Source organism: Pseudonaja textilis, chromosome Z, assembly GCF_049901715.1.
Source record: "Pseudonaja textilis isolate UNSWEBS1 chromosome Z, rPseTex1.2, whole genome shotgun sequence".
Taxonomy (NCBI): domain Eukaryota; kingdom Metazoa; phylum Chordata; class Lepidosauria; order Squamata; family Elapidae; genus Pseudonaja; species Pseudonaja textilis.
Window position 1 is genome coordinate 20,538,692 of NC_142008.1, and position 14,700 is coordinate 20,553,391.

Here is a 14,700-nt window from a genome sequence, read left to right on the forward strand (position 1 = left end):
CTGTCCCTGGCTGAAATCAAAATGTCATCAAAGTACGGAACCACGCCAGGGAGGCCTTGAAGTATCCGTTCCATTAATGACTGAAAGATGCCTGGGGCGACGCTAACGCCAAATTGGAGGCGCTTGCATCGGAATGCCCCTCTGTGAGTGACAATAGTTTGTAATTCGGCCGTTTGGCTGTCAACAGGAAATTGCTGATAAGCCTGTGACATATCCAATTTGGCGAATATGGTTCCTGGCTCAAATGTGTGTAGTAAGTGTTGGATTACTGGGACTGGGTATGCGCTAGTCTGTAGATAGCGGTTAATTGTGGTTTTATAGTCAGAACACATTCTGATACTACCATCTTTTTTAAGGGGTGTGACAATTGGAGTCTCCCATTTAGCAAAATCCGTGGGCTCGATCACCCCCTGTTGGAGCAATTTGTCCAGTTCTGCATCCAGCTTAGTGCGCAGAGCAAATGGTACTCTGCGCGGTTTTAAACGGACGGGAACTGCTTGGGGGTCCACCGAAAAGGAAATGGGCGTACCGTTATAACAACCCAATTCATTGCTGAACACATCAGCATAGTCTGAAAATAGTGAGTTGATATCGGAAGGTGAGACAGCATGTACTCCCGTTAAGCTAAGGCTGAGATAGGGGAACCAATCCAACCCCAAAAGGCTAGGGAGGGTACCATCTACCACCACTAAAGGCAGATGGCCTTTAAAGGATTTGAATCTAACGAGGAACTTGCCTGTTCCGAGTACGGGAATATTCTTCCCTTGATAATCCCTCAAGGTGAGACGACTCTTCTGGAGTTGCTTCCTGGACAGGCTGGGTCGTATTTTCTTAAGTGTGCTCCATGAGATGATCGAGAGCGCTGACCCGGTATCGACTTCCATAAGACAGGGTTTACCTTCTAAATGAATAGAGAGGGTAATTTTATTAGGTGTCAAAAAAGTGTGGTTAGCTTGGTAGCACGTATAACAATTTTCTACTTGCCTGGGTGGCCCCGGAGGGGAGTAAGGGGACGATGACTTTTGTGGAGCCACGTGCATTGCCTGGCAGGCCCTGGCGATGTGGCCTTTCTTGTCGCAATTGTTGCAGGTGGTGTTCCTGAACCTGCAAGTCGTTCTGGCATGGGACCCCCCGCAGGAGAGGCACAACAGGATGTGTTTAGGCACGTTGCCGTTTTAGGCCTAGCTCCTACCTGTGGCTGCTTGAAGGGTTTGAGGCGATGCACTTCTAAGTGTTCGGTGGGGTCTTCTTTGCTCACTGCTTCCTCGGAATGAACAGTGACCGGACTGGGTTTGGCTGCGCTTCCTTGTATTTCAGCGGCCGACTGGGTCGCTAGTTCTGCGGCCAAGGCTTCCTCGATCGCCTGGGTGAGGTTGAGATCTTTTTCTGGCCAGCAACCGCCTCTGTAACCTTACATCTCTGACTCCACAGACGAGTTGATCCAGGAGCATGTCGTCTAGGTAATTTTTAAATTCGCAGTGGAGAGCTGCGGTTCTCAGGCTGCCATATACTGATTGATAGATTCCCCATCTGTTTGTTTCCTCATACGAAAGGCAAAACGTCTCGCTATCTGCGATGGCTTTGGGGAATAATGGTTGGAGAGTGTCTCCAACAGCTCGGACCAAGGGACGTTCTTTAATTCTCTTGGGGCGAGTAGCGCTGTGGCGGTATCGAATACTGTGGCCCGCAGTAACTCAGGAAGCACGATTTCTTCCTGTTCTCTGTAGCGTCGGCCAGACCGATGGCATCAAGGTAGTGATTGAAGCGGTTTCTGTAAGAGTCCCACTTGCCTTCATCTGGCTTAAATGGTGGAAACGCCTGGATTTGAATTCATATTGGGTGTTCAGCCTGTTGGTAGACTGACCAATCTCACTGGGAATACAAGGCCCTGGTAGGTGTGGCAACTGCAGCTGGCAGTGCTGCTTCAGCTCTTAGAGGATCTCTCTGGGTTACACGCTCTATGTGGCTATGGCTGTAGCGCCGTAACTGACTTCAGTTTGAATTTCGCGCCCTTACAAGGGCATAGGCGTGCTATAGCTGCAGTGTCGTGCTGACAGCTATTCAAATTGCGCGCTCTAATGTGTTCTGGCGGCTGTGAGCGCAGCGCCGAAGTTTCGCTAACAACAGAATCCGAACAGCAGCGGTTGAATTCTGTGCTCTAATGCTGGGTGGCTGAGGTTCTCAGTGCCCTACTTCTCACGTAGCTTTTTTAACTGAGCGGCTACACGCTCCACTTTCACTTCGCATTACGACTGACCGAGCTCTCAACGGCGCGGCTACGGTTCAGCCGTTTCGGTGTGTTTTCAGCTCTTTTGATATTTGCTGCTGGTTGGCCAGATCCCACCTTCGTCGCCAATGTTAAGTTCGAGAAAAAGGGAGGCCACACCAGAGCATATCAATAACACGCTTTATTCAGGAATAAAGGGGGCTGTCGCGCCTGCATGCTAACAACAGACCTTCCAGCGAACAGCGGCTGGTTTCGACCTAGCAGCCGGCTTTTATAGCCGGCTGTCGAAGGCCAGCCAATGGGGGCTGCAACGCCCCGCAGGATGAACGGACCAGATGGGGAACTTGTGTCAGTCCCGAGGACATAACAGCCTCGTTCCTCTCTCAGTCGCTCTCTCACTCCTCCACCAGCCCAGGAAGAAACTGCTTCAAAGAAGCCAGCAGGGTGGCTTTTCCTGCCGGCGCAGCTCCTCCAGCACCCGTTCACCCCACCCCACCGCCCACGGTTCAATCCAGTGCTCCGTTCTGCCTGCCTGCCTTCGTTTCTGGTTGTTTGGAGCAGCTTCAGCTGAGTAAAAGAGGTGAATAGTTATTATTCTCAGCCAAAGCTACTCCGAAACAACCAGAAACGAAGGCAGGCAGGCAGGCAGGCAGAACAGAGCACTGGATTGAACCTGGGCGGCGGGGTGGGGTGAACGGGCGCTGGAGGAGCTGCGCCGACAGGAAAAGCTTACCCCTGCCGGCTTCTTTGAAGCAGTTTCTTCCTGGGCTGGTGGAGGAGCAGAGAGTGACTGAGAGAGGAACGAGGCGGAAGGAAACCGAAGCCGCTGAGCCAGAGAGCAGGACAGGCTTTGGTTGCTTCCTCCCTCCCCTTCTTTCATTTGTGTCCTTGATCCCTGATCCCAGCAGCATTCACTGAAGGTGAAGAAAGCTGCCATTTTTATTTTATTTTTATTTTCTTTGCGGACCGGTACCAAATGATCCACGGACTGGTTTTTTTAGATGGGATTTTACAGAAGTTTCATGAGAAATCATAAATAATATTATAATTTTAAATTGCACCATGATGCTAGCTGTAGATGTCATATTTTTTATGCAGGCGTTCACTGAGATTTGTAAATCATTTCAAGAGTTCTGAGAAAAAAGGTTGAGAAAAGCTGATTTAGAGAGTGAAAATAGAGAGAAATTCAATGATTAGTCATTGATTTAAAAAAATCATAAGATAAAAAAAGTTTGAACGTAGAGATTGAGGAATACAAAAGCTGTTTCTAAAGAATTAGAAATAAAAATGATCTGAAGATTGTTGCAGAGCCTCTTACAAATAGATGAAATCTAGGATTTCTTGTTTTAAGTCTTAGGTTTATATTTGCATATAACTTTTACTTGGGAAGATTCAGAAGAGTTTACAAAAAAGTGTCAGATATTAAAGGAGAGCTTTAGATGTCTGGAAGCATCTTTTCCTGTTAGCGTATTTGATAAAAAAAAAATCTTTTAATAACAGTTTAGTCAGAAAAGGGGCTACCAGATTTCTTCTAAAAGAACTGGAAGAGATGAAGTTGGGTGAGTGTTTACCAAAGAGTGTTTGGTAATCAGAATCTGACTCATCAAATAATTTTCTAAGAACGTGTAATTTAGGCAGTGCAATCCATATAGTTATTAATATAATACATATACCCTAAAATCTATTCATCTAATGATATCTTTGCTATTTGCCCCTCATGGCTCCTAGATCTTAAAGAATAAACTAGGAAAGCTGAGCTTGTGATGCAGATATGTCTTATTTTAAGCAATATGGGCTGCAATCATATATAGATTTAATTTGCCTGGCTTGAGTATACTTCCCTGCCTTGCCTTGCCTTGCTCTGCCCTCCCCTCTAAATATTTGGAAATGTCCCAAACACGGTTTTCAAGATGGCCGTGTGTACATGGATGTTCTGGCTGGCCGCTCCTTCTTTCAGTATGTATGGTGTGTATGATTCCGTATGTGTTTTGGATCCTTAATTGACTACTGTGGGGCAAGGAGCATCTATAGTTGGCAAGCCTTGATACAAATTGGACTGAAATGTGAAAAGGCTATTATGGACAATTTTATACATTCTCATAACATACCGAAGGAGGCAGCTAGGACCCTGGGGGAGCCATGGATCACTATCCCTGTAGGAAGAAGGAAGAGGCGGAGGAAGAGGAACAGGAAGGGGAAAAAAGGATGCCGTGCTGAGTTTTCTTTAGGCTGAGTAAGTTTCCACGCAAGCCTTCAATTCCAAGTATATTTCTTACCAATGCAAGATCTCTGACTAACAAAATGGATGAATTAAGGCTACAGATTACAAAGCCTAAATTCATCGAGAACTGCTGTGTTTTGCTAACCACAGAAACTTGGCTTTATTTGCTCATTCCAGATGCAGCTGTTGAGCTGGAAGGCTACATAGCTCACCGGCAGGACAGGAGTAGAGATTCTGGCAAGATCAAAGGGGGAGGTTTAAGCCTTTATGTGAACAAAAGCTGGCCTATCAATACAAAGACTATAGACAGCCACTGCTCCATGGATCTGGAGTATATGACTCTTAAATGTAGACCCATATATCTTCCACGGGAATTCAGCGTGGTTTTGATTACTGCAGTCTATATCCCACCTGATGCCAATACTACCATAGCTTTGGGAGTTTATAATAAATATAATAACATTGTTAGTAATCAGCAGAATAAGTATCCTGATGCTGTACATATCATAATAGGGGCTTTAATCAAACTGATTTAAAAGCAGCACTCCCTAAATTCTATCAGCATGTTAAGTGTGCTACTAGAGGAACAAACATATTGGACAAAGTATATACAACATCAAACATGGCTATAAGATTATACAGTTACCACATTTGGGACAATCAGACCATGTCACTGCTTTTAGCACCACCGTACATCCCTCTTAGGAGATGGGCTCTGCCTATAATAAAGACAGTGAAATCTTGGCCAGAAGATGCTTCCCAACAACTTCAGGATTGTTTTGAGTACACAAATTGGGGCATCTTTTACCACCCTGACCTAGAGGTGCGCACTGCAACTGTTCTGTGCTGTATCAAACACTGCACAGATACTATTACTGTGGATAAAAGTATTAGGATTTATCGCAATCAGAAACGTTGGATGACCAAGGAAGTCCAGCGCCTCTTGCGTGACAGGACCAAGGCCTTTAGGTCCAGTGATGGGGCAAGATACAGTGTTGCCAGAGCTAATCTGAAGAAAGGTATTGGGAAGACCAAAACTGATTATAAGAGAAAGATTGAGGATAATTTTTATAGCAATAATATGAGGCAGGTGTGGCGAGGGATTCAACAAATTACAAATCATCAGCCAACCAATATCATTCCTGCTGAGGGGGATGCTTCATTGGTAGAGGAACTGAATCATTTCTTTACTTGCTTTGAAGTGGAGACATCAGAGGCAGATAAAATACAACCACCAGCCAATTGTAGCCCCCACCTCATTGTGGAGGAACAGGAGGTAAGGACCATTCTGAGGGCTGCTGGTCCTGACGGTATCTCTGGCCGAGTGTGACTGTGCTGATCAGTTGGCTGGAGTCTTTACCTGGATCTTCAATCGGTCTTTATCCCAGTCCACTATTCCATCTTGTTTGAAGGCTTCCACCACTGTTCCGTTGCCAGAGAAGTTCCCTATCAATAACCTCAATGGTTACAGACCAGTGGCACTCGCTCCCATCATCATGAAGTGCTTTGAGAAATTGGTCTGCTGGCACATCACTTCTGGTCTTTCGCATACATTTGATAAACATCTTGCATACAGAAGAAATAGATCTACAGAGGATGCTATAGCCATATCTCTTCACACTGCTCTGACTCATCTAGAACAGCAAGGGGGCGGGCTATGTGAGGATGCTTTTTCTAGATTTTAGTTCTGCATTTAACACAATTCTTCCACATAGACTACTGTCTAAACTTCTGGACCTTGGACTTGCTTATTCAATCTGCCTTTGGATTATGGATTTCCTGTCTGGCGCTCACAGAGGATCAGATTGGGTAATCATACCTCTTCAGCCCTTATTCTTAACACTGGTTCACCACAGGGTTGCGTGTTGAGTCCCTTACTCTAATTTGCAGATGATACAACAGTGGTAGGACTCATCTCCATGGGGGATGAGTCTGCCTACTGAGATGAGGTGGAGCGGTTGCTTTCGTGGTGTGGAGACAATAACTTGATCCTCAACACCAATAAGACCAAGGAGCTTATAGTGGACTATAGAAGGAACAGATCAGACATCCATCCCTTGCTTATCAATGGAGACCGAGTGGAGCAAGTGGCCAGTTTTAAGTTTCTTGGTGTTACCATAAAAGAGGACCTGACCTGGGGTGCTCACACTGCAGCACTGGTCAAAAGGGCCCAGCAGAGATTATACTACCTGAGACTTCTCAGAAAACAACTGAATGAAAAACTGCTGGTGACCTTCTACCGCTGCACCATAGAGCAGGGGTCTCCAACCTTTTGGACCTCAGGGACCACCAAACTCATAATTTTAGATTCCAGGGACCACTAACTGGTTCTGTGGGCATGGCCTAATTTGTGGGTGTGGCTTGTTGGTCATGTGACTGGCTGGGCATGGCTTGTATGTAAATATTATGAATATTTATATAAATATTGATTTTTTTATAAAAAAGAGCAGCTTTTACCCAAAACCAGGCAAAGCAGGCAGGCAGATTGAGTTGGTCACAGAATCACAGATTCATTATGAAATCTATCTATCTGCCATTGGCTAGCTAAGTCTGTCACATAAAATTTGCTTGCAAGCAAACTCACAAAATTAACTCACAACACACCATGTATGTAAATGTTGATTTTTTTATATAAAAAAGCAACTTTTATCCAAAATCAGTCAAAGCAGGCAGACTGAGCTGCTCACAGAATCATTCAGTGATCTATCTATCTGCCATCGGCTAACTCAGTCTTTCAAATTTGCTTGCCATGAGTCTGCACTGAATTTGCTTGCAAACAAACCTTCAGTCCTAAGGGAGGTTCGGCTGTGCTTAGCTAGAAAGCAAGAAATCCAACCATTTCCTGCTTTCTAGCTAATCTAAATCTCCTGGCAAAGCAGAACAGATGATGGTTGGAAAAAGGAAAAATAGCAACTTAGCAGACAAGCTTTGCCAGGTAAAGAGTGAGTGGGCAGGGAGTGTTCCCATGGGCCACGTGGAATGAGCAGCCTTGTGTTTCTGCGCGACCTGGATTAATTGCTTTGGGGGTGGTGCTCTGGGGGGTCAGCCCACCAAAATTTTCTCATGGCCCACCAGTTGGCGACTGCTGCCATAGAGAATATCTTAACTTACTGCACTTCTGTATGGTTTACCAATTGCACAGTGACAGATAGGAAAGCACTCCAGAGGGTTAACATAATTGCCCAGAAGATCATTGATTGCCCTCTCCCCTCTTTGGAAGAGCTTTATAGCTCCTGCTGCCTTAAGAAAGTTCAAAACATTCTCAAAGACCCATCTCATCCTGGGAACCCTTTTTTGAACTATTACCATCTGGCAGATGGTACAGAATAATAAAAACAAACCAAATAGGCTGAAAATCAGCTTCTATCCCAGGGCAGAAGCTCTCTTGAATTTTTCTGTATAGTGCAGTGTGGTGTCAGGAATTTTTGGTTCAATGTGTGGAGGGTGAAGGATGTATGTTTATTTTCATGGTCATGATGTGCACTGAAGATGGGGTTTGATTTTGTTGTACGAGGTGCAATGACAATAAAGTAAACTAAACTAAAACTAAACTTAAAATGTGTGGATGTCTGGATTGGAAATGGAAGTTTTGCCCTTAATTCACTCTTTCCTGTGAGTGATGCTGCTCCAAGCTTGATACTACATATAAGCTATGTTCCGGACTAACAGGCTCGAAAGCCTGCAACTCTGATTGGCCCGCTGATAGCCGATCGTGATTGGTCGCCATAGACTGATGCGATTGGCCAGTAAACGGGCTGCCGCGATTGGCCCTGCCAAGAGCGGCAAACTCAAATAGCCTTCAATGGCTGCCTAGCCGCAGCCAGCCCTATATAAGGGGCTGCTGCGACTGGGATTAGTTGCTCAGATCTGAAGTCACTAATAAAGAGCTGTTGTTGCTATCTGAGTCTTGCCTCCGTTCTTGAACCATCCTCCCAGATCCAACACTGGCGACAAGGATGGGATGCGGAGGCAATGAAGTCTATTGATTTGAACTAGCTGAAGGAGCACGTGGCTGATAGAGCGCAACAACGGCGACATGGCCAGCAGCGCTATACCACCCACCCCATTCGATCCAGCTAGCGAGGACTGGGACTCATATATGGACAGATTTCAAATGTTCCTGGAGTCCAACAACCTCAAGGATGCCACGCCCAGCAGAAAGCGAGCCGTTTTTCTAACCCATTGTGGGCCAGCCGTTTTAAGATGGCTAAAGCCTTAGCAAAGCCAGCTGAGGTTAAAACCATGGATTGGGACACCCTTGCTCCCATCCTGCGCAAACCATTATGCCCCAGCCGTGCCAACTCTCATTCGCAGACACGAGTTCTATCAGAGGGACCAGCGTGAAGGTGAGAGCGTTGGGGATTTTGTGGCAGACCTGAGGAACCTGGGCAGTTTATGTGGCTTCGCCAATCTCGAAGAAGCCATGAGAGACGTCCTTGGCCTCAGAGACCCAACCATCCAGAGCAAGATCATGGCCAAGGGAGACATCTCGCTTGCAGATGCCATAGCAGACGCCACCGCAGCTGAAGCCACTCGTAAATCAGCAGCACGAATGCGTCAAACCAGCGGAACCAACCGCCAACCCACCAACGATGTTGGGAAACCTCTAGACAAGTACACATCATCCACCCATCATGAAGATATCGAGTCATCCTCAGACAGCGAGGAGGAAGAAGTCCACAGACTCAGGTCAGAATGTGAGCAACGAGACCAGCAGGGTCGGAAATCCAACTACCAATGCGCCGGATGCGGGGAAACCATCCCGATCCGAATGCAGATTTTAGACGCCATGTGTCGCTTTTTAGAAACGAGGGCACATCGCGAAGGTATGCAGAAACAAGAGAAATTCCAGCCCCAGATGGAGAGGGAGCAGCCCAAAGAGGAATGATGGCAACTCCACCACACAGAGGGACCGCCCTAGCAGCCAGTGGAACCAGTACAGCAGACCCCGAAAGTTTAACGGCACACCCAGATGAGAGGAGGCTCATCAAACCATCACCATTGGCCACGCTTCATCACTTGATGCTAAAAAAATCCGAGTAAAGGTCACCATTGAAAACAAACCGTGCATCATGGAAGTCGACTCTGGGTCATCATTATCCATGGTATCCTGGAAAACACTCAAGCAGCTGATCCCCAACATCCGACGCCAAGACCTCAGCAGTCAGAGACTCATACTGAAAGACTATCAAGGCAACCGGATTCCAGTCGCAGGTACCCGCCATTTCCAGGTCTCTTTCAAGGGACATAATGCAATTCTACCACTCACCATCGTAGACAGAGACCGGCCAAGTGTATTGGGCCTTCAGTGGTTCGCGCCATTAGGAATCGGAATGGCTGGCATCCATCATACTGAAGATGATGACTGGGAGGCAGCTCTCGTCCACGACTTCCGAGAAGTATTCAACAAAAGCCTAGGCAAGTACAAGGGGTCTCACATTTCGTTTAATCTTCGCCCCGACATTGCACCCATTCGCCTAAAGCCACGCCGAGTTCCCTTTGCTCTCAAATCCAAAATTGATGAGCAACTGGACAAATTAATTGCACAAGGCATGTTAGAACCCATTGACCACGCCCGATGGGAGACACCAATTGTCACCCCCATAAAGCCTGACGGGTCCATAAGAATCTGCGGTGACTACAAGGCCACCCTCAATCACGCGCTACAGCAGAGCGCCTACCCAGTACCAGTTGTTCAACATCTCCTGCATTCACTTGGGGGTGGCAAAATATTCGCAAAATTAGATCTAGCGCAAGCGTATCAACAGCTACCAGTTGATCCCGAGACTGCAGAAGCCCAAACTATAGTCACACATCGTGGTGCATTCAAATGCAACAGGCTCCAGTTTGGTGTAAGCGTAGCCCCAGGCATTTTTCAAAGCCTGATGGAGAGACTATTACAAGGTATAAAAGGGGTCGTGCCCTATTTTGATGACATATTAATAGCAGCACCTACAAAAATCAATTAGAGAAATGCCTCAGAACAGTCCTACAAAGGTCCAAAGATGCTGGCCTCAACGTTAAGAAAGAAAAATGCCAGCTTTGCAGAGAAAGGGTGGAGTTTCTTGGCTACCTCCTTGACAAGCAAGGAATCCACCCCACAGAAAAGAAATTGGCAGCGATCAAAAATGCCCCAAGACCCCAAAACAAAACCGACCTCCAAGCCTTCCTGGGACTTATTAACTTTTATAACATCTCCCTACCCCAGAAGGCGACTGTTGCTGAGCCCCTTCATAGACTACTCGATAAAAGGGCATCCTGGATTTGGGGACGTCGGGAGGAACACGCCTTCCAGCAAGTAAAAGACCTCCTTACCTCAAATGCAGTACTAATCCAGTACAACGAGACACTACCCTTGACTGTCACTTGTGATGCCTCACCATTTGGGGTGGGGGCTATCCTGAGCCACGTCCTACCAAACGGCTCAGAGGCACCAATTGCATTTTTTTCAAGAACTCTATCAAAAACAGAAAGAAACTATAGTCATTTAGATAAGGAAGCCCTTGCTATTGTCTCTGCAATTAAAAGATTTCATGAATATGTTTATGGGAGACCATTTTCTATTATAACGGACCATAAGCCACTACTTGGGATTCTGGCAGGCGACAAACCTACTCCACACATTCTCTCCCCCAGAATGAAGCGATGGTCAGAATTTCTTGCTGCCTACGACTATCAATTAAAGTATTGCCCGGGGAAATCTATTCCTCATGCAGATGCCTTGAGCCGCTTGCCACTACCTGAGCCACAGGAAGACCCAGCTCCCACGCTCCCAGTACTTCAAATAGAGACAATGCCCTCACCTCCACTAACGGCCCAAGACATCGCCTTAGAAACCAAAAGAGACTCTTGTTTGGCACGAGTTCTTGGCTGGGTGGAGTGGGGATGGCCAGATTACGACCCTAAGGAAATATTTAAGCCATTTAAAAACAGACAAACAGAACTTTTTTCACAAAGAGGGTGCATCTTGTGGGGAGACCGAGTTGTTGTACCAACTAAGTTACAAAAAAGGGTCCTGCAAATGCTACACGATGGACACCCGGGCATCGTGCGTATGAAAGCGCTGGCAAGAAGTTATGCCTGGTGGCCAGGTATGGACAAACAAATCGAAACCTGGGTCGCCTCTTGTAACAGATGCCAGGAAAACCACTCAGCCCCACCAAAAGCTCCACCAGCAGAATGGGAAACACCCAGGGGTCCCTGGTCTCGCGTTCATATTGAGTTTGCGGGACCTATGAGAGGCCACACTTTCTTAATAACTGTAGATGCATATTCTAACTGGCTTGAGGTCAATAAAATGAAAGCAACCACTACTGAGGCAGTCATCAAAAAACTGAACAGGGTTGTCGGCTTTGCTAACAGCAGGGATTCGCCTTCTCTGCGATTCCTGCTGTGCTAGCCGCCTTGGTGCCTCCGATCCTGACGGATTTGGAGGCTAAGGCTGCCCTGTTGGGGCAGCTGAAGAGAGGGGGATCCGGACGGGGATGAGGAGCATCGCAACCCCCCAGCCGGCAATAACCCCTTTTCTCAAGGCGGTTCCAGCGGTGGTCTTTTATGGCCACCATAAAGAAGCAGCAATTGGATAATAAAGAATGCGCAGGAGGGAGAAGGAGTTTTCTTTTCTTTTTTTTTAAAGAAAGTTTTTTCTTGGTTGAACTGGGACCTTAAGGATATATTTAACACCTGGGAAAGTAATGATTTGGAAGCTATTGTTCCCGATTGATGTTTTCAGCTGCGAAGAAAAGTGACGAAAAGGGGAAGTTACTCTCCCTCCCTTATGGAATTAACAAATGGAAAAGGGAAACCAGCCTTTTGGTAGAAGGTAAAACCTAAACTCCTTTGTTATAAGTGGGAAGGGAGAGGCTTGGGAAAATAAATTTTACTCTAAGACTTTGCTGGAGGAGATGCCTTGAAGATAAAGAGAATTTTCTTTCCCTAATTTGACTTCACCCCTAGAAGAGAAACTGTAAAAAGAAGAAGCTTTTACTCTGCCTGGACTGTTTGATGACTGTGGGACTTTGGGACGTTTGGGAACTGTTTTAAGCCTTGAAATAACTGATTGGTTTAAGAAGAGGATACAGAAAGAGAAGAAGAAACTTTAAAATGGCTCTATCTCTTGATGAACTAAAAAAACAATATCTAAAAACAAAGAAAGAAGACAAAGATGTTATGGGAGAAGCCCTTTGTTTCCTAGATATGGTGCTTGCTATGTGTCAGCAAATTAAACAACAGCTGGAAGAAATCGAGGAAGAAGAAGCCATTTTTAATGAACTAAACGGTGTGACTAAGAAAGAAAGGAGAAAGAGAGGAGCGAAAAGGAAGGACTTAAGAAATAAAAATATTTATGAAAGAGAAAAAGAAGATGCAAAAACAACAGAATGCTAGAAAGCAAAAGGAAAGAGGAATGCAGAAAGGAGAAATTAAGAAGACAGAGGTTTTGAGAGGAGGGGGTAAAAAGTTTAGGCGGGCTAAGAAGGAAAGGGAAAAGGGGGAAAAAAGTTACAAAGATATAAGACAAGATGGAGATAAGGAAATTTTTTCAGGGATAATGGGTAATATATGGGTTTTTTTTTTTTTTAAAGGGGGATTCTGCAAAGTACACATGAGTATTGTAATAGTGGTATTTGTATTATAAGTAGATAACCAGAACTTTTAAAGATCTAATAAAAGGTTAAAATATCAAGGTATAACTTTAAAAGGTTTAATAATGAATGATAATAAGTTTTAATAAAATACTAAAGGGAATGTTTAAAATATTAGTTTGAATATAGAGTTTAATGGATTAATGTGTTGATTGTTATGGATTTATTATTGTAGTATTGGTTTTTGAAATAGTAGAATGTACTAAGCAGAATCTGATTGGGATTTAGGTGTTATTTTAAATTTTAACTTAGGGGAATGATAGAAAGGCATCATACTCCGATTAGTGATTCCAGGGAAACTATTCTTTCTTAAATTGGAAATGAGGCAGATGTAAATGGAGAAATGGACAAAAGATATAAAAATATTTTTTTTAAAAAAAAGCAAGATTAAATATATAAAACAGAATTAAGATGAGGCAAAAGTGGAGAGGAGTTATATAATAGATATAGAATGGTAAATAAGATGGGTAATGGTATATAAGAAAAGCGTGAATACAACTGAGTCCATACAAAAAGAGGTAATCTGGGGCCAAGTTACTTTCTAGAAGAAAGCTTTATGTTTTTATGTCTGTGTTTTATGTGTGTGTGTTTAATTAAGAATTAAATAATAAAATCTCGGAAGAAGACTAGATGAGAATAATTATAAACAAGCCAGAGGGAAATATAAAGTTGATGACTGGATAGCAGATAAATCAGAAAGGAAATATGATTGAATAATGATTAAAGAGAAACAATGTGGAATTTGGTAAAGGGAATTTACGTGTTTATATGGAAATGGGATAAATTATAAGTATGTGATATAAAGCAATATGTTACCTGCCTTGTAAGGATCTACAATGGAAAGAGGTTTTATGTTTTTAAAGTTTAATGATGTTTTGTCTTGTTTGTTTGTTTGTAAAATCAATAAAACTTGTTTAAAAAAAAACAACTGAACAGACTCTTCGCCACACACGGTTTACCAGATGTCCTCGTCTCTGACAATGGGCCCCAATTCACTGCCTTAGCCTTTGAACAGTGTTTAGCGGAACAGGGCATCCGACACGCACTCACATCGCTGGCTCATGCTGCGCAAATGGTAGGGCTGAACGAATGGTTCAGTTTACAAAAAAAACCTTGCAGAAAATGGAACAAGGTAACATCCATGACAAAGTCACTAGAATGCTGCTCCTGCAACACATCACACCAAATAGCATGACCAACAAGAGCCCAGCTGAACTCCTGATGGCCAGGAAACTCAGATCGCCTCTAGACCGTTTACACCCCACCTACACCCCGGAAAAGCCCCTGGGTTCCAGCAGCAAGCACCGTGCCTTTAAGGTAGGAGACCTTGTATTCGCAAAAAAATTTTTTGGGGATCCCCTCTGGATTCCTGCTCAAGTAACTCAAGTTATGGGTCCCCGCTCCTACCATCTACTCACCACTGATGGCAGAGCGTGGAAACGCCATATTGACCAGTTGCGCTCCAGACTGACCACAACTTCCACCCCTGACCCTAACTTTGACACCAGGGGGGGAGGGGAAGCCATGAACTCAGAATTAGAACCAACACCTGTTTATTCTGAACTAACACTGAGATCACCACACCATAGTTTGCAACACTCACCAGCTGT

General features: G+C 44.8%; 1 long non-coding RNA gene across 1 annotated transcript in view; it reads left to right on the forward strand.

Annotated features, from left to right (window-relative positions):
- Nucleotides 1–4,408: 4,408 nt before the first annotated feature.
- Nucleotides 4,409–14,700, forward strand: part of LOC148123933 (uncharacterized) — a 64,294-nt gene continuing 54,002 nt past the window's right edge. The window contains exon 1 of the long non-coding RNA XR_015740210.1: nt 4,409–6,257. This is a non-coding gene — a long non-coding RNA (uncharacterized LOC148123933). The remainder of the gene's footprint in view (nt 6,258–14,700) is intronic.